The following is a 27033-nucleotide window of genomic DNA, read 5'->3' on the forward strand; positions in this document are numbered from 1 at the left end:
CTTGTAAGTTATCTTGAATTCCCAGGAAAATATATATGTGATCTAACAATATATGTAATAATACTGTAATTACTACTTCTGTATTAGAGAACATAACTGGCATTCAAGCAAAAGTTAGCAAAAAGTACTTTTGCCCATATCATTATTTTTGCTAGTTTGCTTAATGAAAATAATGTAATCCTGCATTTTCATTTTATTTAAAAGATAACCAACCACATGGCCACCCCTAAGTTATGTTTATATTTCCTCAAGGAACTTCATTATATACCTCATTCAGTGCTGATAAATTTTCCAATTCATGGATTTCATATTATCAGGATTCAAGCTAAGTCTGGTGATGTTGATGTAACCCATAAAGACATCCAAGCATTGATTAATGATTGGATGTAATCGACTAAAGCAGACATAAAGAGTAAAAAAGATAGATGTCATTAGCATAGCGTGATCTGTCTTCTTAATCTAAGTCAGACTGCTCTTTTTGAACAATGCATATACACATTACTGGAGAAACAATAAATATACTGTAAAACTGTGAAGCACAACTTCCAAGGTGGCAATGCTATTAAGTGGGATCAGTTTGGCACTAGGGGTTGAATCAGTGCAAAATAGTGCTCCAAAACATAGTTTACAAAGATGGTCCAACAGAAAATTTGATGCTATGATATACCAAGAAAATAGTGAGTTTGGTGTAGTGGTTAAGACACCAGCCCCAATCTTGGGAATCCATGAATTCTAGTCTTTGCTTAGGCACAAAGTTGGCTGCTTGGCCTAGGACCAGTCACTTTCTCTCAGCCTTAGAGTGGAAAAAATGGCAAATCACTTTTGAAATCTTTCCAAGAAAATTGCAGGGACCTGTCCAGGCAGTTACTAGGAGTTGACATTGACTCAAAGGCACATTGTAATAATAACACTAAGAAATTCATTATGAGCAACAAAATTTAAATCCCCCAAATACATCTAGATTTACAATTAAAATCATTTTTCTCCTGTCCCGTCCCATCATGTCTGAATCAACTAGAGCATGGGTGTCAAACTCGCCGTATCATGTGACCTATAGCGATGCATTATGACTTTTTTCACATTGCCAGAGCTGGGATGGGCGTGGCCTCCATATGATGCAACCAGCCCATGGGCTGGCAGTTTGACACCCTAAACTAGAGTATTTAGAAATACCAATATGGAGAAGCCATTCTTAGATTAATCCATGCAAACAACCCTTTCAACATTATATTTATATAAATTCACCCCCTCCAAGGGCTCTAAAGACAATTACTTTTTGTTGTGGCTTTTTCTGTATTAATGAAACATCTGGTTGTACAAAAAAATCTGCTTTTTGGTGGGAAGAACTCCAAGGTGTAGAACTGGTTTTACAACATTTTATATTTTCTTCTTAGTTCATGTGTCCCTGGACATTTGGACAGCATTTGTTAACAGGAAATATCTGATTCTTCGGACAACATTTGTTAACAGGAAATATCTGGTTTTTCTTGATTTACTTTTCTTTGAAGAATGAGTAGTTGGTTACCTTTTTAAAGCAGTTTCTTTTAATGTGCATCTCTACACAATGTGATTGTGAATAATGTCACACCTTTTTATTTTAAAACCTACATTTTTGCTTAGTTACTAGGTAAGACTGGATTTATCAAACATTTTTAAAAAGGGGCCAAATGTTCAGTGTTACTTCTGAACATTACTTCTAAATATTAAAACATTCTTATGGTTCGTAGAAAGTTTCCTTATAAGCACAATGATAAAGCACACCCGAGTTTTCAAATGCTACAATTTTTCATATGATGACAAAACTACCCAATGGTTTATGGCACTGGCAAAATAGAGATGCTACAAAAGCTTATCATGAAATGTCATTGAATTTTGTGCCAATTGTAACTTCTAATTTTTCTTCAATGACCATTCTATATGTGAATTCATTCAGTGAATTAAAATAAGCCAAATAGATCATTCTAGATAGGGATTCCCATTTTGATTGTCCTCTTGCCATGGCTACTTGCCTACATTTTGAGCAAAAGCTATGAGTCCAGTAGGACTCCTAAATTGCACATTACTTCCGTCCAGGGGAGTACAATCCTATTCAGAACCAAAGTTGGAAGACTACAGATTTAATGTCCTTAAAACCCACAGCTTTTCAATCTCATCAATGTTGAACTGAAGTCTGCTCTTTCCCATCCAAACCCAGAAATAGTGCTACTGCTTCCAATTATTCTTTTAGATTTGAAGGGCATTTCCATGCCTCTTTCATAAATATTTATTTTGACCATTGCATTTACTTGCTTCATTTTTTCATAGAATGGGTAACCACATAGTTATGATGATCTTTATTCTTATAGGGAGTGAAGAACCATCAGTTTGTAAACATGTCAAAAAGGGGATATATTGTAAGTAATTCATAGTTTCTGAGGGAGAGTGAAATATTGTGTATGTGTATGTGTGTTATGTCAATAATAGCTGGCTACCCAGCTGTTGTCTACTGGCAAAGTTCCATAATCATTTTGATTCAAGGACAGATGTCCAGTCCCTTTTTCTCATTTCTACCTTATTGACAGGTCATGCAATCATGGAGCTTCTGTGTGATGCTCAAGCAACTCTTCTTTATGTAGTCTACCTTGGGAATACTACTGTGATTTGTCTCCCTGCAAGTTTGGGATTAATCTAACAAATGAACTGGGAAATGCTGTCGCCTGATTAACTAAAACGCTGCACCAGTGACTGCAGAGAAAAGGCTGGTAACAGTCACAGACAGCTGCCAATACGACTGCAGAGAACTGAGACACGGAAGGGTTAAAAGTTTTGCCTGTGACACTGAAATTGAGGCCAGCTGTAGGTCATATTCATGTCCCAGCCACAGGAAAATGAACCTGTGAGACAGAACCTAATTATCTGCTAAACCAAAAGCCAGTCTCAGTTCAATAACTTACAACAGAGCTGGCAGCCAGATATAGGGTTGCCATGACAACATTAAAGTGTGTTTTTTTTTTTTTTAAAAAAAATCCTATTGCTGCAGAGAAGAAGGAAGAGAAAAGTATGTAACCCTAAGTGTGCTGTAACCATTTGAACTTGGACAGTTTTAAGACCCAGGCTCCCTCAAATGCCAATCAACTTTAATAAACTCTGTCCTTACCAAAATTAACATGGTGTGATTATAATTCTCTTAAAGCTAAAAATCTAGTTACAATCAACCAAGCAAGAATTATTTTGTCATTTTAGTGATTAAATCTGAGACTTTCATTTACATAGGCTTATAAGATGTAAATGCAAACTAAAAACAAGGTCAAGTTACATGCTTACCTAAAATGACTTCAGGCCAATTAAAGCTTTGGTTTCACTTTGGTTCACATTTCTAAAATTAAAGTTATCTGTACAGAGTAAAGCTGTTTTGTGGAGAATAATTAGGCAATAATTCAAACTACCAAATAAATGACATTGGAGTTATCAGTAAGAGGAAAATGGGTTCTAATTAAGGCCAGATGTAAGAATTATAAATACAATGAATATATTCATAGATGCTCATTTTTGCTGATAAACAATTAAGCAATTAATTGCTCATTAAGCAATTAAACAGATCAGTGAGTCATAAGAAAGAGTATAATACAAAGATCAGTAAACTAAAATTACAAGTTTATCAGAATGCCAATGAAGACCACTGAAAATAACTGCAGTTCAGTCACTTGCTCTTTCACAGTGATAATTCTAACACAATAATTAATCCTTGTATTCATTTTTGTGTACTGAAAAATATTTGCATTTCAGCTTCCAGAATGTGATAGATACTCAATGGAATTGCATCTACACGGAGGGAAGTGTGTAGTGGGATGCCCCAGGTCTCTGTTCTGGGCCCAGTGCTCTTCAATATCTTCATCAATGATTTGGATGAGGGGATAGATGGGAAACTCATCAAATTTGCAGATGACACCAAGCTGGCAGGAATAGCCAACACTCCAGAAGACAGGCTTAAGATACAGAAGGATCTTGACAGACTTGAACATTGGGCGCTATCTAACAAAATGAAATTCAATGCTGAAAAAAATAAGGTTCTACATTTAGGTAAGAAAAAACAAACACATAGGTATAGTATAGGTGGTACCTTGCTCAATAGTAGTAACTGTGAGAGGGACCTCGGAGTCCTAGTGGACAATCATTTAAATATGAGCCAGCAGTGTGCTGCAGCTGCCAAAAAAGCCAACACGATACCACTTTGCAATGCCTTGGTAAGGCCACACTTGGAATGCTGCATCCAGTTTTGGTCACCACAATGTAAAAAAGATGTTGAGACTCTAGAAAGAGTACAGAGAAGAGCAACAAAGATGATTAGAGGACACGAAGCTAAAACATATAAGGAACGGTTGCTGGAATTGAGTATGTCTAGTTTAATGAAGAGAAGGACGAGGGGGGACATGATAGCAGTGTTCCAATATCTCAGGGGTTGCCACAAAGAAGAGGGAGTCAAGCTATTCTCCAAAGCACGTAAAGGTAAGACAAAAAGCAATGGATGGAAACTAACCAAAGAGAGAAGCAATCTAGAATTAAGGAGAAATTTCTGACAGTTAGAACAATTAATCAGTGAAACAACCTACTTCCAGGAGCTTTGATTGCTCCAACACTGGAACTTTTTAAGAAGAGACTGGACAGCCGTTTGACTGAAATGGTATAGGGTTTCCTGCCTGAGCAGGAGGTTGGACTAGATGACCTCCAAGGTCCCTTCCAACTTTTATTATTATTATGGATCATTGCACAGTCAGCCAGATGTTCAGACTGGATTTGGCATTTTGTCTACCTATCGAGTAGATAGATCACTCAATCATTTCACTATGTTTGAATCAATGGCTGGAAATATCACAAATTCAGTATCTCACACTGCCCACTGTATATTTTTTTTCTTGAGAAATGAAGATGATTGGAGCAAATGCAGCTTTTTTTCCAATATTACAACTCTGATGGGAAAGGTTCAAAGAATGGATCCCAGGGCTTTGGGATCTCTCTCTCTCTCTCTGTGTGTGTGTGTAATGAAAAGAAAAATGAATGGTCTTGTGTCAGCGTGAGGACAGATAAAAGGAGATATAGAGTGCTGTCTCATAGTGCACAGAGGTCATTTTGCTCTGGGTCCTTCAAGTCTGACATAGGTGAGAGATAAAGATAAAGAGATAAAGCTAAAGATCTGTACACAATATACCAATATACTTATGTATCCAAATCAGCTGAATCCAAATTGTTGGACTCAATTCAGTTCAATTCAATAATTCCTAGTAAATTTTAGCTATAAATTAGGACTAACGCTTACAAATAACATGACATCATAAATCTCCTTCTAAATCACGTATATGATCCTATAGGGCAGATACGAAATGATTGAATAATCTCATATGTGTGTATAATGTAGCCAACCCCAACATGGTGTTTATAAAAAAACCAACCTTTTCTAATTCTTGATAGTTAATTTATAAAGTAGACTACTAGAACTGCTTTCTTTGACAGAGGAGAATATGATGCTTTTCAGATGATTCCCAGTTGTGAAAGATGTTTGCTTTTGTGGTCAATTTATAGAATTGAAACAGCTGTTTGGTTTCTTTGATAAGGATTTAGGTAGCTGCATTATGATTGTCAAATTCTTTATTAATTTTGAAATATGATGGCATTTTATATGTCGTAAGAATTTTCTCTTCTCTTCCCCTATCTAAATATTTTGACTCGGATTAAAAACTAGGCCAGTGTGTTAATTATTGTACAGTTTATATCCTGGTCCTATTAATAAAACCTTTGACTTCTCAGCCTTAATAGCAGATTGTTTTACCTATAGTAAAAAATAGATAATCTGCCTCCTTACTATGATATTGTCAAATTTCATGCTTCCTCCAACACTTTGCAATTTCATGTCCATAAATCACTTTATAGGCTGCTTAATTCTATCACAATCCTAGATCAGGGATCCCCAACCTGTGGGCCGTGGCCTGCCGGCCACCAGGCCATGGGAGAGGCTGGCCAGTGTGCACAGTGTACATGCAGATATTCCCACTTGCGTTAGTGCCATGGCTGCAAGGTGCGAAAACAGGCTGCCGCTGCATCTCGGGGTACAAAAATGGGATGCTGCCATGCTGCGGGGTGCAAAAATGGGTGTCGTCATGCCGTGGAGTGTGGAAACAAGATGCTGCACAAGAATGGGGCAGGGCTATTGAGTATCATGCAGGAGCTAGCCCGCCCCATTTGTATCATACATGTGCTCACAGCGTGCGTGTGCATGTAAAATGCTTCCCCCTCCCTTTCCCTTCAGTCAGCCAACCGAGAAAGGTTGGTGACCTCTGTCCTAGATAATATACTGTGTATATCTAGAAGAATACAAACAAGAAGAATAGCAACAGCAATAGCACTTATATGCCTATATGCTTTACAGCCCTCTCTAAGTGGTTTACAGAGTCAGCCTATTGCCCCCAACAATCTGGGTCCCCATTTTACTGACCTCAGAAGGATGGAAGGCTGAGTCAACCTTAAGCTGCTCAGAATCAAACTCCTCGAGTTAACAGTGAGTTAGCTTACTATACTGCATTCTAACCACTGCACCACCACAGCTCAGGAATCCAGAAAGGACAATCCAATCATTCCAGCAGGATCTATTTTGTGAACAAGTTCTTTACTATCATGTCACTAGTCATAATAAAGCTGTGTCCAGTGTCTGAATTTGTTCTCATATACCATTAGAAGTCTTTAAGGGTCTTCACAACCATAATGCAAAAGGACTAATTCTTGTATTGGGTGTGGTTTCCAAAGGATAATAGGCTCCACTAAGAGGTGTGAGAACAAAATCTTAAATATGTTATTACATTTAACATGCTTGTTTTTCAAGATATTACTGGGCAGACAGATTTCATTTTAGCTAAAGTAGTTCTAGTACTAAGATATTACATAGTTTAATTTTGGCATTCCCATGCTGAACCAGCTGCAGCTGCCAAATTGTCCTCAATAGCAGTCTCATAGGGAGTCAAATGTGAGATGACAAGGATGTACTATACAGGATAATGATCAAAGGTTTGTTTCCAGAAATGATTGCAACAGAGCATCAGAGTATCAATAACCCTGAGAAATAGGAGGAAAAGCCACAATCAAGTCAACTATGGTCAGATAAAGAAATATAACTCTGGCCAAAACTGTAACCTGAATTACCCTCTCATTCAAGTTCCTCCCTCGTTTTCACAAAGATAAAGGGGAGGATGTGGGGGGAAGAAGATTGTAAGATTATGTTACTATAACATTCTATTCTATTCTATTCTATTCTATTCTATTCTATTCTATTCTATTCTATTCTATTCTATTCAAGCAGCATTAATATGCATGATTTTGGTTTCCTAATCTGCTCCATCCTGATAGGTTGACAAGTTATGCAAAAGCCCTCTTGGCTATAGAGCTTCCACTTTCTCATTCCAAGAGACTACTTAGATTGTGAGCCAGCTGCATGCAGAAAAGCACTACCCATTCAGAGCTAAGAACTGTAGACTGTCTCCAGAATTAGTTGACTTCCAAACCACATTCATTATCTCTTGCTGGGATGAAGCCTAAGCTTGTTTTACTCCATCTAGACCCAAACAGCTATAATGGATTAATATGAAACCTGAAATGTATGTTCATTCAGGATTGTCAATAGTTGCCAAACCTGAAATGTATGTTCATTTAGGGTTGTCAATAGTTGCCAATTATAGCATTTTGAATGCCACCCATTTAAATTACTAGTCAAACAAATGAACGCCATACAATAAAGCAACTATTTATTAGTTCTATTGATAGGACCAATCAAAAAAGGAATTTCTAGCATATGCAGTATCCAGAGTATTTATTATTTCACATTACCAAATTCAGTTGTGCAGATAGTTGCCAAGTTCCAACCATCTGCTATAGATGAGTCACTGTTTTGCATATGTTGAAGTTTATATTTTATTATCTATTTAAAATATGGATTCTATATTTTGTAAAAGTTCTTGCAAAGCTTCAAAGAAAGGGCACTTTCTCTATCTTTTGCTTTACATTTCCATGCAATTGGGATTCACATACAACATATACAATTAGGTACAGGTAGTCCTCAACTTTTGACCACAATTGAGCCCAAAATTTAGGTTGCTAAGTGAGAAATTTGTGCCTCATTTTACGTCTTCTCTCGTCACATTTGTTAAGTGAATCACTTCAGTTCTTAAATTAGTAACATGGTTGTTAAATGAATCTGGTTTCCCCCTTGACTTTGTTTGTCAGAAGGTCACAAAAGGGAGATCACATGACTCCTGGGCACTTCAACAGTCATAAATGTGACCCAGTTGTTAAGCATCTAAATGTAAATCACATGACCATAGGGATGTTGCAATGGTCATAAGTGTGAAAAATGATCATAAGTCACTTTTTTCAGTGCCATTGTAACTTCAAATGGTCACTAAATGAACTGTTGTAAGTCAAGGACTACCTGTACATCTCTAGCATTGTAATAGGAGCTTAAACAAGCAACCTAAAAAAAAATCCCTTATGCCAAAAGAGGAAGAAAAATAAGAATGGGTTTGGAATAGTATTTGTGAAATGAAATTGATTTCCATTCCAATCAGGTCTTTTACTCTTCTTGAAAAATGTCAAAGTGTCAGCTTTGGCCATTACCTGTTTGTGATTTATAGTTGAGACAAAGCAATAATACTCAGGTGACTGTCTGGGGCTGTGCTGTAGTGTCTGTGTCTAAAAAGACTGCAGATGGCAGCCATCTCTTTTCTTAACCAACTTGCATTGCTTATTTAAGCTTTGAAAAGCTTTGTTTTTCCCATTGAGAAGAAGATGGGAACAAATATAGCTAATATTGATGTTGGCTGGATGGTTTAGATAATATAAATCTTTAAAAATAAAGAAAAAATATCAATATTAAATATGCTTCCTAAAATATTAATGTTGATAGACATATGATTGCTTAGATTTTTTGCTTAGATCTAAAGTTGACTGTGGCATATATAAAAGACTGAAAAATACATTAAATTATTTATTATATACTAAAGGTTTATATCCTTACTTAATACTAACATCTCCACTGTGTTGTTACTGATTCTGGTTTTTGCATATTAAAGCATAAAAAACCCCAATCGTTTTCTAAAACTAATCTATCTGGTTTCTAACTTCTCCTTTCTTGTGGAGCTACCAATTTATTAGCATTTGAGTCTCCTTAAAAACCATAATGTAAGTGTATATTTGTCATACTGCATCATTTATTGCAGTGGTTCTCAACGTTTGTGTGACAGCAACCCCCGTCACACAAACGTTCTGCGCAGGCGCGGCGGCGCCCCGTACGCAGCACGCATGCGTGGTGCCGCCCCCTGAGGGGAGAAAATGGCGGATCGCCTTCTTTGGCGACCCCCGAAAAATGGTTGATCGACCCCAAATGGGGTCGCGACCCATAGGTTGAGAACTGCTGATTTATTGCATATATGGGAACCATTCTTGCTTGAATTTGGTTGAAACTTTCTTCTAAACATTTGCTGTTAATTTTGCCATTTTTGCATTCTATTCTATTCAAGGTCCCAGTCAGAAGACATCAGAACTTTATCTTTCTCCCAGTGTTGGGTGAAATGTATTCTTGCTGCCATGTATTAAAGTTTAAGCTACAATATTTCTTGGTATTTTCTGCAGACTGTAACTAACCTCCCCCGCCCAAAAAAATGTGATCTCACTTTAAATTTAATTTCTATCATATTTGTCTGTCTTAAAATTTTCTTCTGTTTCATGACATTTCCAACATTTATTGATTTATGAGATATCTATTTTGGATAAGTTGTGTACCATCTGTAGGACATTTTGTACCAAATTTATTTTATTGTAGCTTGGAATACATTTTATGGAATTTGTCAACAATCCTTCCTATTGTTGTGTTCTGACTGTTTTGCATCCATCTTGTTATACAGTTTTTTAATTTGTTCATTCTGAGTTTTGCATTAAAGTAGGAATTTTTATATGCATCCTGACAGATGGTATTATGTATATAAGAGCATTGTGAATTATGTCATTTTTCTTAATGTTCTTTCTTTATTTTTAAGACATTATGCTTAAAACAATTTATAAATATATTAATACAACAATGATACACAATTCATACAGTATTGTGGCCTTTACTGAATAATTCTTGCTGGGTCTTTAATCTGTCCATTGATTCTGAGTGGACTATATCTGCATATGTGATTTTTCACAGTGTTCTTACTATGCTTATTTCCAGCATGAAAAGCATTGGAAGAAGAGGGTAGCAGTGAAATTGTTGGACTTTAGTTTCATCAGACTTTGTCTAGTAATATATTCTTTTATATATTTATGGTCCTTTGTATCTCTTTACTATAAATATCTGCAAAGCCCATGAGATAAACTGGGTCCAGTATTCACATCCTACTATTCAGCAAAGTTACCTATGGTGTTATCAAGCAACTTGTTTGATGATATTTTAAAACTTGAAAGGGCAAGACTATCTTTTGAATCTTGTAAAAGTTTAAATCTAGATCCTTTCCCAGTCCATATAAATGTTCTGACAATTTCTTGCTATTCTGTAAGGTTGTCTCTGAGATAGTAATTAAAACCATGTGAAGCAAATAATTTACTTGGATAATACATTCATTTGGAAGACTGCAATATAGCCCAACAATTTGATTTTAGATTCTTCCCCCTTTAGTGATTTCTTTTGATATTTTGCCATTGTTTAAAATAGTTATTTTGATACATTTCTTGATTGTTACCTGTCAAGTGCAGCAGAAATATTACACTGAGTGTGCTAATCTGACAACCAGATTCTTTCTGCAAAAGATTAACTGGTTCCTGGACTAAGTGTCTTGTGATTATTTTTGATTTATAGACATTAATTTTGTATTTGGAAAATTCTCAAAAACTAAGTAAGAGTTAGTACTACTTCATCTGCATAACATTTGAGTTTATGTTTCTCTCGTTATTTGTTTACATATATTTGTTTATCGACTTCAAAATCTTTCTTTCAATATTTCTAGAGATATGATGAATAATAAGGGACAGAGTGGACATTATTATCTTCTTCCCTTGATTTTAAAATCTGCAGACAGTGCTCCATTAGCCATAATCTTTGCTGTTTGCCATTGATAAAGACTTCCTACCCAGGTTGGGACCTCTTCTCCAGCATTCATTTATATCAATAAGACATAATAATAAAAGATGTAAAAGTCAACAAGAATTACCACTGCAAATTATCAAAAGCTTTTTCTTCATCAAAAAACATTAATAACACTTTTTGTTTCTTATTGTTTATGTGTTCTATTATACTGATTTTGAACATACTATTGTCCTTAATAATCTACTCCGGGATGTAACCTGATTGATCAATGTGTATTAAATGTGAAATGCATTTTTTCAATCACCTAATATTGTTAGAATCATTTTGTAATCTACATTCAGCAGGAAAATTAGTCTATATGCATTTCCTTCTTTGTAAATCAGTGTTATATATGCTTCTTCTTATGTTGATGGTATTGCCTTTTTTTTTTTAATCACAATGTTAAGCAATAGTTTTCATGCTTTCTTCTTTGTAAAATTGAGTTATCACCCTAACTAGACCTGATGCTTTTACAAATTAACTTCATTTTATTGTTTCTTTATTTCATTTCATGGACCATTATAGGTTTCCTTAATATTTGCTTTAAAAATATTTATTTGATACCTTTGAGTCAGTGTTAACCTGCCAACTTTTAGCATTAGACCAGTTTTCTTGGCAAGAAATGGTTTGTAATTGCCTGCTTGTTAGGACTGAGAGTGAGTGAGTGGTCCAAGGTCACCCAGCCGGCTTGTGCCTCAGGTGGGACTAGAACTCCCAGGCTTCTGATTTCTAGTTTGGTGCCTTAACCACTACACTGAAATGGCTCTCAATATTTCTTTATATAGATAATCAAATTCTCTGATAACCAATTTTTCATTATTTTTGTTCATAGCAGTTTCACTGATATTGATCTTAGAATTATTTTAAAAAATGACTTCTTTTATTATTTCTGATGTAGAATTACAGGCAGTAGTGGAATTCAGCTGGTTCGCACCACTTCGCAGAACTGGTAGCTAATTTTTTGTTGCCCAGGCCCAGAATGAACTTCCGGAAGCAGCATCCACACAGAGAACCGGTTGTTCACATATTTGAGTCCCATCACTTATTACAGGTACATTTACAAGGCTAACAGTTGGGGTCCTTTCCTTAATAGTGAGATGGGCAGCATATAAATTTAATAAATAAATAAATAAATAGTTTGTGATAATGAGTATTGCAGTTTATGATTTTATTTTATTAAATCCACAGCCTAATTGAATATAGATTATAGCAGTGGTGGCAAACCTATGGCACTCAGAGCCCTCTCTGTGGGCACGTGCGCCATCGCCCCAGTCCTAGACCTTCAGCTGGGTTTTATAAAACGTTTTCACTTTAGGCCTCTGCTGCCGTGTGCAAAAAAAAAAAAAGGTTCAATCAGTCAATTTCAACTTCTTGCGGGGAAAAAAGATCTTGCAAAGTTGGAATTGATTGATTGAACTTTTTAGTCCCACTCAGTCTGCCGTTACCACCATAGCCATGCCCACCCAATGGGCTACACCCAGCCAATGGGCACACCCAGCCAATGGGCCACACCCACCCAATGGCCACACCCACCCAGCACCCGACGATGCATAAATGGGTTTTGGATTGCAGTTTGGGCACTCGGTCTCTAAAAGGTTTGCCATCACTGGATTATAGAATGGTTGTAAGATAAACTATTAGTTGACATCTTAGCATGGGCCACAGGGAAGATCTTCAGTATCTCACATCACTTTCTGATATGGATGGATCCATCAAAACCAAATGTCCTTTTTCCACCTGTCTGCAATTCTGTCTGTCTATCTATCTATCTATCTATCTATCTATCTATCTATCTATCTATCTATCTATCTATCTATCTATCTCATTTCTCTCAAAGGAGAGAAATCTAAAACCAGGACATATACAATAGCACTAAAAGCACTGAAAAAAAACCAAAAGAAACAAACTTAGATATCTCCTGTTTCTCTGAAAACACAAGTTTCCAAGTATAGCACCAGGTTTGTTTCAGTTCAGAATTAAAGCAGTTAGCTGAGCTTTGTATTCTGCCAGCAGCAAGCCCAGAGAGAGAAAGAGAGAGAGAGAGAGAGAGAGAGAGAGAGAGAGAGAGAGAGAGAGAGAGAGGGAGGGAGGGAGGGATAGATAGATTAGCAGTCATCTGATGCTTATGTCTTCAGCATCTCCAGCAAAATGAGAATTCCTATTTGAGAAGGGATGTCATGATTCTGCAGAACTGAGCAGAGATCATTCTGCCTTTGAAAATGCTTCTAGATTCACATTGTTTTTTCCCATTTTTATATAATAAACTAGATAAAGTGAAAAGGATTTTCTGATTATGGTATCTGTCCACACCACACTGTTCCTAAAGGCTGTTCCTAAAGGCTGTTCATTTATTGATGGTTATTAGAGGAAGTGTTGCTTGAGTTTTGTATTTTTGGTTTTAGAGCCATTTGAAATATGGCAGATAAATATTTGTAATAAATTACAAAATAATCAAACAAATAAATATTTTGCAATAGGCAAAGCAGATTTGGGATGGTGTAGGAAACTGCAAGAGACACAATTACAAAAACCAAAATCCCCACAGATGAGCATACAGAAAAGCAGAAAAAACTTCATTTTAACAAAAAAAAATTATTAGAAGAGTTCAAGGAACTCACAATTGAGTTCACACAATTGATTCATGTAGGGATATTGTATTGAGATTTAAAAAAAAATCTTTATGGCTTATCTAGCCAAAAGTCAAACTATACGGAAAACACTAATGCTGTCTTATGCTCAATCTGGATTTTTTGCAGTCTAAATATAATATATATAATTCATAAAGTTCCTTTTAATTCTTTCCCCAATCTTTTGTGCATTTTTATAATTCACTTTCAGCGAATCAGATGAACAGAAATCTCTTTAAATTATTTCCCTATCTCTCACCCAAAGAAGAAGAAAAAAACTGTTTACAAATTTCAAAATACTAAAAAGATAGATTTCCTAATTGCCAGTATTTTTTTTTTTTTTTTTTTGTGCATCTGTAGCCTTTCTCACTTTCCATTAGAAAAACTTAATTGGATGAATTTTACTTAAATAGGTTTAAACCAAATTTTCAAAGCTCATTTCCTGAAAAGTGATTTGGAAACACAACAAACTTTCTAGTGCTTCTGGTTTTACAGAATTTCAGAAGCACTGTAGTAGATGTTATTTCATAGATAAAATGGATTAAACTTGTAATATAACAAACAAATTAATTTATAAAAGATAGGTATAATTGATGAAGGAAGAGGACTGCATGTAGTGATGGGCTCTCTGATGATGTCATAAGTAGTCATCTATTAGTGGAGGCTATTCTATGACTTTGTATCTAATTCCTCTGGAATTTGTTCATGTAGGTTTGCTGGGGTGGGACAGCAGAAAGAGAAAGAAAAATATAGGTGCAGCTTTATACTGCCATTCTTTTTTTTTCACCGATTTTCTCTGTGTAGTGTGATTTTATTACTTTTCCTCAGTCAATATCATATTCTTCATTACCTCTCAATCTATCTGTCTGATGTCTAGTATAGTTCCAGTTAGTCTTGAGAGCATTCTGTCTGCAGTATTATAGCTTTTGGGTTTTCTGCTTTTATTTCCTTCATTTATCTTTCATATTCCTTATTCAATCCCACAAATTAATAAAAAATGTTTTATTTCTGCTTTTTGTTCATCTTCATTTTATCTTGACTTGAGTGATTATTTGCTAAATGCATGGATATGAAATAATATAACTAAATTTCTACACCTTGAAGAAGTGGAGAAAATCTTGAAACTATTTCATTAAAACCTTTCCCCTAAAATGTCGACCAATCCTGCCAGCTTATTCCACTTTACAAAAAATGAAGCAGAGGGACAGAAGACCTATATCAAAACAGCTGATTATCCAACACTTCAACATAGTGAAGATGAAGCCACTATCAAAACCTGAGATAGAAAAACTACATATTACATCCCAGACTCAAAAAGACTCAGAAGAAAACCTGGATATGCGCTTCAAGCTGGAACATCATTGATACTATCTCCATTGTAAAGCACCACAGGTCATATGAGGCATCAGATCATGGATAAACCAGCTACAGTCAGCCCTTGAGACCAGGTACCATCAGCTAGTATGCTAGAAAATGCCCATAGAGCCCTCATCACAATCCCAACTACTATCATAACTTAAACTAATAAACTGGTATATGCTACCACTGCTGTAATCCTGGGGATGCTTGGCTATACAATGAAGAGTACATACTTCATTCTATACTTCTTCATTGTATAGTCATATACCCTGTCCCTCTCCCCACACCCATAAAATGAGCTTAGAGACTAAGATCAAAGCAACTTGGAGAGAAGTTAGTCAGCTGGTGGAACCACTGAAAAGTGGTGAAACTTAAAACATAAGATTTGGCTACAAAGGCCCAAGTCTATCTGAAGCTTTAGAGACTGCTAAACAAAGGCTCACAGAACTGGCTACCAGGCTAAGGAAATACACTAGAGAAGCAGAAGCCAAGAACTTTTCCAAAGAACCATCCAAAGTACATTCCCAACTGAAGTATAACAACACTGTAACAGCTTACCCACCAACAGCAGAAATTGAACAATACTGGAAGAACAGATGGGAGAAAGAGAAGCACATTATACCAGTCCAAAGTGGCTGGATGGCTTGAGATCAGATCCCGGGCAATCTCCCAGAATAAGAACCAGTCACCATCACCATAGCAGATATCCAAGAGCTGTCTGCAATATGTTATACAGAAAATTGGAGTTACACATAAAACATGCCTCACATAGACTGAATAATCCTTACGCTTCCATCCATAAAATATTTTCAAATTCTGGAAAAAGTTTGAATGAGAAAAATATCTTCTTGCAATAAATCAGACACTGTTTTTTCAGCAATAATTTGAAGAAGAATCCATTAAGTTATAAATTAAGTATCAGTTGTGTAATTAGGGAGAAATCGATTTTTAACTGTGTTTTTATTAATTAATTATAATTTTTAGAGGAAAATGTGCTAGTAAAGATATAGCAGTCATGTAAAGTATAATATCTGAACTGAACTTTTTTAAAGGAAATGGTTTTCTTAAATAAGTATATTTCTTTTTCTGTCCTGCTAAATCCTACTTCAGACTTTGCTCTCATTGTGTATTCTAAGCTTCACCAGTGAATTTTAATAGGTTTTCTTATATGTTTTGTGCATTCAGGATTTCTTTGTTATACTTCCCACCCTGCTGCCTTATGTGAATCCTGGCACGGAAGTCGAGCAGTCAGTTTGTTTTCTGTATTGATAAAAGAATCTACTTTCTTTCGGTTCTTTGAAGATGTTGAAAAGGCTACATGTGAGGGAGGAGGGGAACAGGAACAGATTGAAGTATAATTCAACAAAATGCTGCCTAGGTAAAAACTACTCCACCCTATCCCCTCCACCCTGGAAGAAAATGTTCAAATGGTCAGACTACATTATTTTCCATTAAAGAAAACTAGAGCAATATGTAAATGACATAATGAGTTTTGATTAGCCCTGCAGATCTCATTAAGCAAATGGAAATTAACAAGTAAATAACAATAATAACAATATATTTTGAGATCTTAATCTTAGAAGTGATGCTTCAATTTTTCAAAGCATATGGAAATGGAAGCAGTAATACTCAACAGAGTACGCAAAAACATTGAGTTTATCATTAATTTTGTATGCATGTTGACTTCATGCTTCACTCCAGTAAAATTTTATCAGTGCAGATTCCTGGTGACACTGTAATAAAGTTCACTTCATTTCTAAGATAGATAAAATGATAATGAAGACAAAATAAGTCAGTTTATGAAAATTGATGGCAGTTTTAATTAAACAGTATGAACTTATTCAATTTTTTTTTCAAATGCTACTCATTGACTTCAGAACTGCACAGCAAGCTGTTTTATTGCCTTAAAACACACATTAAATGCTGAAAGGTAGAAGGTCTTTTTCATACTACAGAAAGTTATGTAAGTTATTAAATTCCTCTATCAATGTAAGTACATGTATTGGATAGGAAAATGAAATTAAATGTGAACTAATGCATATTACACGTAAAAGGTAAAACAAACAATTCCCAAAGTAAGAAGATAAATCAGTGCACTAATTAAAGATGGAGAAATGTAGTGTGTGAGCTCACATAGCAATGAATGCCAATGCAAGCAAAATGCATTATTACAAGACCATGATTCTTCACACATTTTTATAGAAAAGTAAGATTTTAATATATCACAGGAAATTAAAGCAAGAAGGACAGGGTTATTTAATAATCATGTGTGATAAAAACAAGATCATGTTAGAAATAAAAAGCAATGTACAGATTAACTGGATATTATGCAAGAAAGGATAGTTTACAAGAACAGAAAAATATGGTGACATGTAGTGAATAATTTTTATGTAAATTATTTTTTCTTTTTTCTCTTCTTTTGTTTGCTTGCCATTTCTTTTTCTATGGTTTGTATAGCATTGTTTGTTCTAAAAGGGAATGCCACATGAACACTGTACATATATATGTTTTTTTCATGTTCAAAGAATCATAAAGTTGAAAGCGACTTTGTAGGTCTTCTGATCCAATCTAAGGCATAATTCTCATATTATTCTAAACAAATGGCTGACCAGCCTTTGCTTGCAAATCTCTAGTAATGGGTGTTCTACACAGCAACAAAAGCAATTTTACATGATTTCTATCTTCTATATATTAAGTTAAAACAACCACATTAATTATGCTAGATATAAAATGCTTCATCTTTTAAATTTACTGATTGCATTTGATGATCAATTGAATTGTAGATAGGTTGGTACATGAAAACTGTAACTTGCTATGGTTTTAGCTACAATTATTATTTGGGAGGCTAGAAATTGCTTCATTTATTGTAGTTTTAATATTTTAATAAACTAATAGTGGTACTCATTATGTTGAACTGTTTTGTTATTAATATTTTAGATTTGAATGCCACATTTATGTGTTTATTATGATTAAATAAATCCTGTTTCAGAATTAATGTTAAACATTGACATAACATGATTAAATGCATATAAGTTAAATATCCTTCCTGAATTCTTCCTGAAAAAAATACTACTACTTGTATTACTGTTACTCCAATATCACACACTACACTTGATCTTACCTCAAAGACTGAGAAGTGATATTCCAACTCAAATATTGAAATGCAATTATAGTGGTAATTAATTTGTCTAATTTACTTTATATATAGCTTGGGTTTTTTTCTCTCCTTCTGTTCAATCATGTTTGATTCTCAGAGACTGCTTGAACAAGAGCTTACGGTTTTCTTGGCAAGGTTTTTCAGAAGTGGTTTGCCATTTCCTTCTTTCTGGGCTTGAGAGAAAATGAGTGGCCAATGGTCATCCAGTTGGATTTTTGCCTAAGGATGAACTAGAACTCACAATCTTCTGGTTTCTAACCGGATGCCTTAACCACTACACTAAACTGGCTGTCCAAGTAGGTTGTTAATAACCATTTAAGACAGTGGTTCTCAACCTTTCTAATGCCGCGACCCCATAATACAGTTCCCCATGTTGTGGTGACCCCCAACCACTTATACATCATCGGGTGCCAGGGGCCTGGCCAAAGAAAAGGTGGGAAAAATGGCAGACAGTCTTGTTTGGCGACTCCCGTGAAATGGTCATTCGACCCCAAATGGGGTCCCGACCCACAGGTTGAGAACCACTGATTTAAGAGGTTTCTTTTTGTTTGTTGTTGTTCCTTTATATTTTTTTAAAAAATAATACTGATAAAGATAAATTGATTCCACACGATCAACCATGGGTCTCCTAAATAATGTAATGTTTTTCACTGCTCTGTCATCAAATGAATGAAAATATATAAAAAAAGATTGTGGTGATCAAGGTAGTTTTCTGTGCGACTTTCACATGGTTGTAAAAATCAGGTAGAACTCATCTATGCTGTTATTGCCTATACATGTTAATATATATTTATTGCAGAATTTCCTACACTTATTACACAACTGATGACAATCAGGCCAAAGCTTTTTTTTTTTTTTTTTTTGCTATTCTAGGTGGAGAGACTTTCACAATGAAAAAGATAGACTTTAAAGTGTTGAACACTGACTGGATTTTCATTAATATTAGTCAGATGGTATTACTTGTGTATAATATATCAATTAGTATTACTGATTTTGCTGTTTTACTGCAGTGAAAACAGAATTTATACTATTCGTGGCTGAGAATCATAGATATTGAAATTTACCACATCTGCAGGGCATACATTTGGAAAAGCTGTATTGTTAATGCTACTGAAGTTAATAAAAAGCTTTTAGCAAAAATGCTTCTTTTGCCCACAGCATAAACATATTTTATTCTCTATATCAAATAGAAAGTATTGCCTTGACTTAGAATCAACATGACATTTGGCAAAACAGATGTTATCCTCCTATGACCATTTGAAATTGATACAGATCATTGCCATGATAATGTATAATCATTTTCCACATGGCAGACAAAAGAACAATTATTTTTAGCTTTTGTACACATGCATGTTAAGAAATAGCATTCTTGGATGACAATTAATAAGGAAGTGATATAAAGGTATATGGGAAGAAAGAAAGATACAGGCAGTTTAAAATATACATGCAAAAGCATGCTATTACTTTTAAAGCGTACAAATAAGCCAATGTCAGAAACTAGATGATTTTTCATTTCCACCACAGTGAACACAGCTCAAATCAGCAACAGCCAGCCATTAATGTGTGCATCTGGCTCAATCTGTTACCAACAATGAATTGTTAATATGACTCTTTTTTTGTATGCATCACACATTATTTTCTCTCTCCTGCTTTGTTGGTGCTGTGGAAGTTGACTTTTTAAAAAAGATATACTAGCTGTAGCATGATGTATATGCACATGTACTGTAGTGTATAATGCAAGATTATATTGTGATGGAAAACTAGCATGGAAACGTGCATGTACAATACAAACTTATATAATTAGTTGTCCATCTATACCAGTGGTGGCGAGCCTATGGCACGGGTGTCAGAGGCGGCACTCAGAGCCTTCTGTGGGCATGTGCACTATCGCTGGGTTTTATAACACCTTTTCGCTTTAGGCCTACGCCGCCGTGTACAAAAAAAGAGATTCAATCAGTCAACTGATTTTTCTCGTGGAAAAAAAAAGATCTTGCAAAGTTGGAATTGATTGATAGAACTTTTTAGTCCTACCCAGTCTGCTGTTACCATCGCAGCCACACCCTCCCAATGGGCCACACCCACCCAGCACCCGATGATGCATAAGTGGGTTTTGGGTTGCAGTTTGGGCACTCGGTCTCTAAAAGTTTTGCCATCACTGATCTATACCTTGACTTTAGAAAAAAAATATTAATTTGGCACAAATGGTCAATAAAGGACTTAATCTTTATTTTGCTTTGTTTTGTATCCAAGTTTCATTTTGCCAACTCTCAGGATAGTATTTGTTCTATCTGAATAAATATTGGGCAATATTTGCTTTAACATCTTTCAAAAGGCTGTGACATCACCCTTTCATAAATCTTCTGGCTGCTGGATCCTAGGTTTGGTCAAACTGGGATTGACTACCACCTAGTACTTCCTCAGGCCTTCAGGTACACCAGGAGCACCACAAGACATGCCTCTTGGATTCAGAGATCTGCCAGGCCATTTCTGTAAATTGCCTGGTTAGTCTTTGGCATTAGGAGGCAAATTGAACTTTCAGTGAGTTTGTTCCTAAATGTTCAGTGAATTTGACATGCTTCTGGACCTTCTGAAGTTCTGGAACATCACTGGATGAGGGCTACAGATGACTAATTAAAAATGGATACACAGTCAGCTTATGCAGTTAATAAAAGAGGCAAAGTATTATTAATTTACTGATTTCACAATCTCTTGGCTGGTGACAATGTTTAGGTGAATTTCCTTTTAGAGAGATGAGAACAGGTGCATATTCCACCGGCCCCTTGTGATTGTTTTGCATAGGATGTTGTTGCTGGCCAGTAACACCACATCAAGGTGTGGTGGTGAGATTGACAGATTGTCCTAGCAGTGGTCTTGCATGGGATGCCAAAGGGATTGATCTTTCCTTCCCTCTTGTTTAGTATTTACATAAAGTCCTTTGGAAAATTTGGAATGCAGCATTATCAACATATTTGTGATATGCAATCATATATTGTCATCCAGTTTGGTGCCTAAAAACTGTTAATCTAGAAGGGAGAAAACAAAAGTTGGATGCTACCAAGATGGAGCTGTTCTTTGTCTTTCGTGGCCAATGGCTTCAGAGAACATTGTCCGGAGAAAGCAGGTCCACAAATTAAGGGTCTTCCTATTAGTCTAATACTGAATGGGCAGATGGAATTCATGGCCAGATAGCCTTTGTCCCATTCTGCCTAGTTTGCTAGTTGTGATTCTCCCCATTACTATGCAATATAGAGTACTGCAGTGCGTTCTACATGGGGTTGCAGCTAATATGGAATAAGTTGGCTCTGTTTTGTGAGATGCTTGACAAAATTACCATGTGACAGTAATTCTGCAGGCTCTGCAGGTCTAGTGGAAATCATGTTATTGAAACAGATACTATTATAAATCTGTACTAATCTTTCAAAATGGAATAAAGTTCTACTTATAGCTCAGGAATACTTCATAGAATCTCAGATTCAGTCCCTGACATTTCCAATTGAAAGGATTATGTAGGAAGCAGTGAAAGATCAGTTATATAATATGAAGCTAACGGCATAAGCATCCAGTACAAATTGCAAGGTTGCAATAATTATGAAGTGTGAATTGCACTGTCATGATGTAAACTCTGGTCTTTTGCATTTGTGTCTCAAATTTGGACACAAGAATGAAAGTCACATTGTGTTTCAATTCACATTTCTCATGGGTCTCCTTTGTCTCTCTTATTTTTACTTATGCTGAAGTGCTAAATGTTTTTTACATTGGTTTATTGTTCACATAGTTATTCTACTGTTTGGCTTATAATAGGCCACACTGTTAGGACAATTCATCTGATTTTTCACAGTAGGAAGTTTCCATTAGCTATAGTCAATTATGTTCATCTCATAGTCTCCCTCCTTCCCAGAAATGGAACAATAGTTAAGCAAAAGCATTTACAGGGCAACTTCAAATTCCTTAACTAAAATTATGAAAACTATTTGTGAAATCAAGTGGCTTGTGATGAAGACATGAAGATAAAAATGTCAAATAATTCTTATACTTTTGTTTATTTTGCTGAATGCTAAAATTGGCATCCATTAGAAAAATATTACCTCAGATTAAGATGAGTGTAAATATAATAACTACTCATTTCTTGTGATAAAATGGTTTTGTCTTCTATATAGATTTAGAAACATTTAATTGAATAATTTTGGTTATGACTGAATTAGTTGCATTATGAGTTGTAATTGCATTATATCAGTTGCACGTCATGAAATATCAATAGATTCCTAGCTGGCTGAAAAATCATAGCCAAAGATTACTTATTAATAATTTCTCATCAAACAGGGAAGAAGTATCAAGTGAGGTGCCACAAGGTTCACACTACCCCCCTTTTTATTAATTACTTAGATGAGACATAAGGGATTTTTTTAATCAAAAAAAATTTGCAACTGACACAAAATTAGATAGAATAGCTAATATCCTAGAAGACAAAAACAAAATTCAAAATAATTTTGATGGGTTAGAAAAATGTGCTGAAAATAACAGAGTGAGATTTTATAAGTTCTTCCTCTAAGAATTATAAAAGGAGTACCTTGGAGGTCATGACAGATGATGCCAAGACCTGCTGTATTATCCCAGAGGGCAGAACACAAAATATTCCAGGAAGACAGATTTCTGCTAAAAATGTCCTAACAGTAAGAGCAGTAGAAACAATTGCCCAGAGCTGTGATTGGTTCTCTGCATTGGACATGTCCAAGCAGAGAATAAATCTTGTGTCATACATTTATATTTCTGTACCACAAGATTGGCTTCTAAGGCCTAAATGGCCTCTTCCAATTTTTCAAATTCTATGTCAGATTTCTTTAATATAAATACTCTGTGCACTGTATAATTGTGGTTGGAAGGAAGTATAACAACATACTGAATCACTCTCTAGGATAAGGACAATAAAAGAAGAAAAAAGATCAACTGTAATCAAAAATATCATTTTTGGAACATTTTTGATATGTAAACAACTCTTTGTTTCAGCCTGTAAACTTTGGATTTTTTGTAGCAGTTGTTGGAAAAAAAGTAGAACATAGGAAGCTGAGGTAAAACCTATAAATAAAGCTGTACATTAACAAATAAATTAAAAATACTGGTTAAAATCAAAGTATCAAATATCTGAAGTTTCTAATTCAGACTGCTAAATATTTCACTCATTTTTAATACAATAAATACAATATATATTTATGCAGCACATGCTAACATATCTATGCATACTGCTTTTTTAAAAAAGTCAAAATGTTCATCCTTTTCATATAATTTTCTCTTTGGTCAAAAAAACCAAAACAAAAAACAATGCAGATAAAATTAATCAATAAAGTCCAAAGTTGCTGGTTCCCCTCCGCCTAGGTCCCAAGAGCCTGACTTGTGATTGTTACTAAAAAACCTCACAAGTTAGGGTCTCAGGGACTAGGAAAAGTCTGATAAGATCCAGTCGAATTCTTCTTCAATTAATCAGAATGGGTTTTGTAGTTATTTTATTTCAGTAGATTTGGAAGATGTAACAAGCAGCTTTAATACTGTCAAAATATACTTTCAATTATTTTGGAAAGAATATATATGTCTATTGCATAGAGGCAACAGAGATTATATTTTTAATGCATAAGGCTTTCATTCCAAAGAAGTCAAAGGAAATACATATAGATTAGAATCTGCTTCCTTTTCTTCCATAGCTTAAATAAAGCATCCATGGTTCAGCCTTATTTCTCTAGTAGCATTTGTATAGTGGGCCCTGAACATACGTATTCTGATCTTAAAAGGCTTTCTGGAACAAGAAAGTGTTTGCAATATATTTAACTCCCATCGATCATCTCAGATTATCATACACTAGAATTTTTTATCTAGTATAAAAAAATGTAATCCACCCAAGTATTTTTCACCTCCTAAATTTATAGTGACTTTCAACAACTTGTTATTCTTTGTGCCAAGTCACTTGAACAACATCTGATCTTTTTTTAAAAAATCTTCATACAAAATAAAAATAAAACAAAATACACCCTTGCTTCCCATCTTTTTTTTGTCCAGGTCCAAGATTTTTAATAACAGAATCAGAGCGCTGAAAAGATTCACCCTTGCCTTCAGCATTTTAATCTTATCTGAAGAATGAAAAATAATGTCTACTTTAGGAACAGATCCATGATGCTCGGCAGAAGAAATAAAAACCAAAGAGATGCCACAAAGGCGCTGGCCACTTAAGTAGAGTCTGGTGTCTGTAACTCATTTAGCCTTGTTTCAAGATGCAGATCAGCTGGGGGGAAGGGAGGAGAGAGAAAAATAATTAGAATACGAAGTTATAAAACAAGCTATACAGAAAAAAATCTTGAGAAATATTTTTAATGATTACCCCTCCCTTGAAGCTGGTTTTCTATATTACGCAGCCCCTCTTCCTGTTTCCACACTATGTTACTTAGGTGTTCAATTACTTGAAACATTTGAATGAGGACAAAATCTTCCTTTGCAAACAACTCTTTCTCATTTGCTCTGTAGCACAGCTTGAATGCTTATAGTTCAGGCATGAAACAGTTAAAAAAAAACCAGCAGCATTATGTATGCTTTTTGTTATGAACTGTAATATGGTTTTCCCAATACCAATTTGACCAAACCAGTAATTAGGAAGAAAAAAAAGCTACCTCTCCATAAATATAATCTTAACATAATTGCACCATCCCTATCGCACAGACCCATCCTCCTTAGGGGATACATCTGATGCTCAGTTGATGGAAATCAGTCAGATTTTAACTCCTCTCCAACGTACCTTCGCTTCTCACTGACTGGGTTTTACCTCCCATGAATATGCACGCGCACATTCAGACAGACAGGCTTCCTTACTCCGAGACATGAACACGGCCGCGCACGCACTCCAGCCCCCCCCCGCAAAAGAGTACACGCGCGCGCACGCACAAAGGCAAGCAAGGCAAGGCAAAAGAGCGACTGCTGACTCAGAGAGGCGGGGTGGGGTGGGGGACGGCATTCGGCTGGCATTTGCACCGCGCTCCTCGTGGATAAGTGACATTCTGGCGCGTGGTCTCTAGCATCCGCCCTCCGGCAAACCGCAAGATTTGCCTGATCGCCCATCCTTTCTGGTCCTTGCAAGAAGAGGAGGAAGAATAAAGGGGGAAGGGAGAAGCAGCCCGAGAATATCCAAAGCCTTCATTTCTTCCGAAGGCTTCCCCCCCCCCCCTCTTAGTTTTCCATCTTTCTACTTCCTCTGTCGCCGCATCTCAGTTGTGGGACATCTTTCCGGAAGAAAATGCCTTGAGCTGCAATAAGCCAGTTGCCTGACGACCCTCCCCTCTCTTCCCAGTTCTATTCCCACCCCTTTTTCTCCCCCTAATCAATAATAAGACAGCTTTCCAAATGCAGTTTGAAAATAGGCTCTGCATAGATGGTCCTCCTCGATTTTCTGCCTCGGGAAGAGCGGGCAAACTTCTCTCTCTCTCTCTCTCTCTCGCACACACACACACACGCACGCGCGCGCGCGCGCGCGCGATGTGGAGAGAAATAATGCCAGCAAGGCTTAAACAGACTTAGAAGTTATCCTGCGCCTTCTTCAGCTTTTCCTCTCTTCCCTTTGCGGCAGCATCCGTCAATGGAAAGAATCCCTCAGTTACACACGGCTTCTCCCAAGCGTTTAGCTTGCAACATTTTTATTCTGGTATTTTAAACCAAGTTAATAAGAAATAGAATCGGGACTTTTTAAAAGTACTAAGGGGGATCTTGGGACTGTATTTTTTTTTTCTTTTGATAAGTTTGGAATATTTAACAGCAGTTCTAGTCTTATTAAAACGAAGTGTGTGTTCATTTGAGCCTGAAGAAGGAGACTGTTGCTCTCTGTTCCTGTGGGTGCGGTGCTTATGTGAGAGGTTGAGCGTGTTTGAGACAGAGCAGCTAGGAGAAAATAATATATTGTACCATTACAGTATATCAGTGTGTAGTGTTTTCGAATTGTATAGATATCTTAAGTATGATTCCATTTATGAAAATACTGAGTCATTTGGCATAAATAAAATATACATCATCTCAGTTAAACTCAGCAAAAACTTTGCTAATGTGCTAAAACAGTTATAAAAATAGATGTTTGTTTCTCTTTAAAGAATAAACTGATGTATGCTGAATGGAATAATAAGCCTGCTTAATTACCGTGTGACACATTGATTTCAAGGCAGAAGGAGCACCTTGCACAGGGATTTGAGGCTTTGTAATCTATGGAATAGAGTGCAACACTGTTATCATGACTGAACTATCAGTTCACTCTAACCTTTTGGTACACAAACAGATCTGATCATTCACTGCAACTATGCTGCACCAATAAAGGAAAATAAATGGCAAAGAGAGTAGGTGGGAAGCAACATGAAGTGTAACTCTTGCCACAAAGTGAAAATGAAAATATTGCAAACAGTTATAACAGAATGATAATGCATCTACAAAGGAAAAAAGAATTAAATGCACATTCCTGTATTGGAACAAGTATTTGTTTTAAAAAAAGAAAATTTGTAAAGCAAGAAGGAACTTATTGCAAAAGGAAAATAAAAAAAATGAAATCAAATAAATCAACACAGGAAGGTTAAACTGAAATAAGACTTGATTCTAATTATTAGAAATTAAGGAGCATTGTAGCCTTCAATCTTATATACTTGTTTACTTGAAAATCCATTCAAAATGGATTCATTCTACAGCATGACTTAAATTGCTTATTGCTGCCAACTTCTATCTATATATTACAGTTCTACTTTTTGCCTTGAAATCCTATG

At 35.8% G+C, this 27033-nt stretch overlaps 2 long non-coding RNA genes across 4 annotated transcripts in view; both read right to left on the reverse strand.

The window, feature by feature from the left end:
* The window catches only part of LOC120310684, a 234548-nt gene that overhangs the window by 36359 nt on the left and 171156 nt on the right, over positions 1-27033 (reverse strand). The window lies entirely within an intron of this gene.
* LOC120310686 lies at positions 20468-26410 on the reverse strand. The gene is made up of 2 exons (XR_005557437.1): positions 25038-26410; positions 20468-24530 (listed from the first exon to the last, which is right to left on the reverse strand). It is a non-coding gene; the product is annotated as an uncharacterized LOC120310686 (long non-coding RNA).

The sequence above is a fragment of the Crotalus tigris genome, unplaced genomic scaffold (assembly GCF_016545835.1).
Source record: "Crotalus tigris isolate CLP2741 ecotype Arizona unplaced genomic scaffold, ASM1654583v1 scf7180000018265.1456218, whole genome shotgun sequence".
In the NCBI taxonomy this organism is placed as follows: Eukaryota; Metazoa; Chordata; class Lepidosauria; order Squamata; family Viperidae; genus Crotalus; species Crotalus tigris.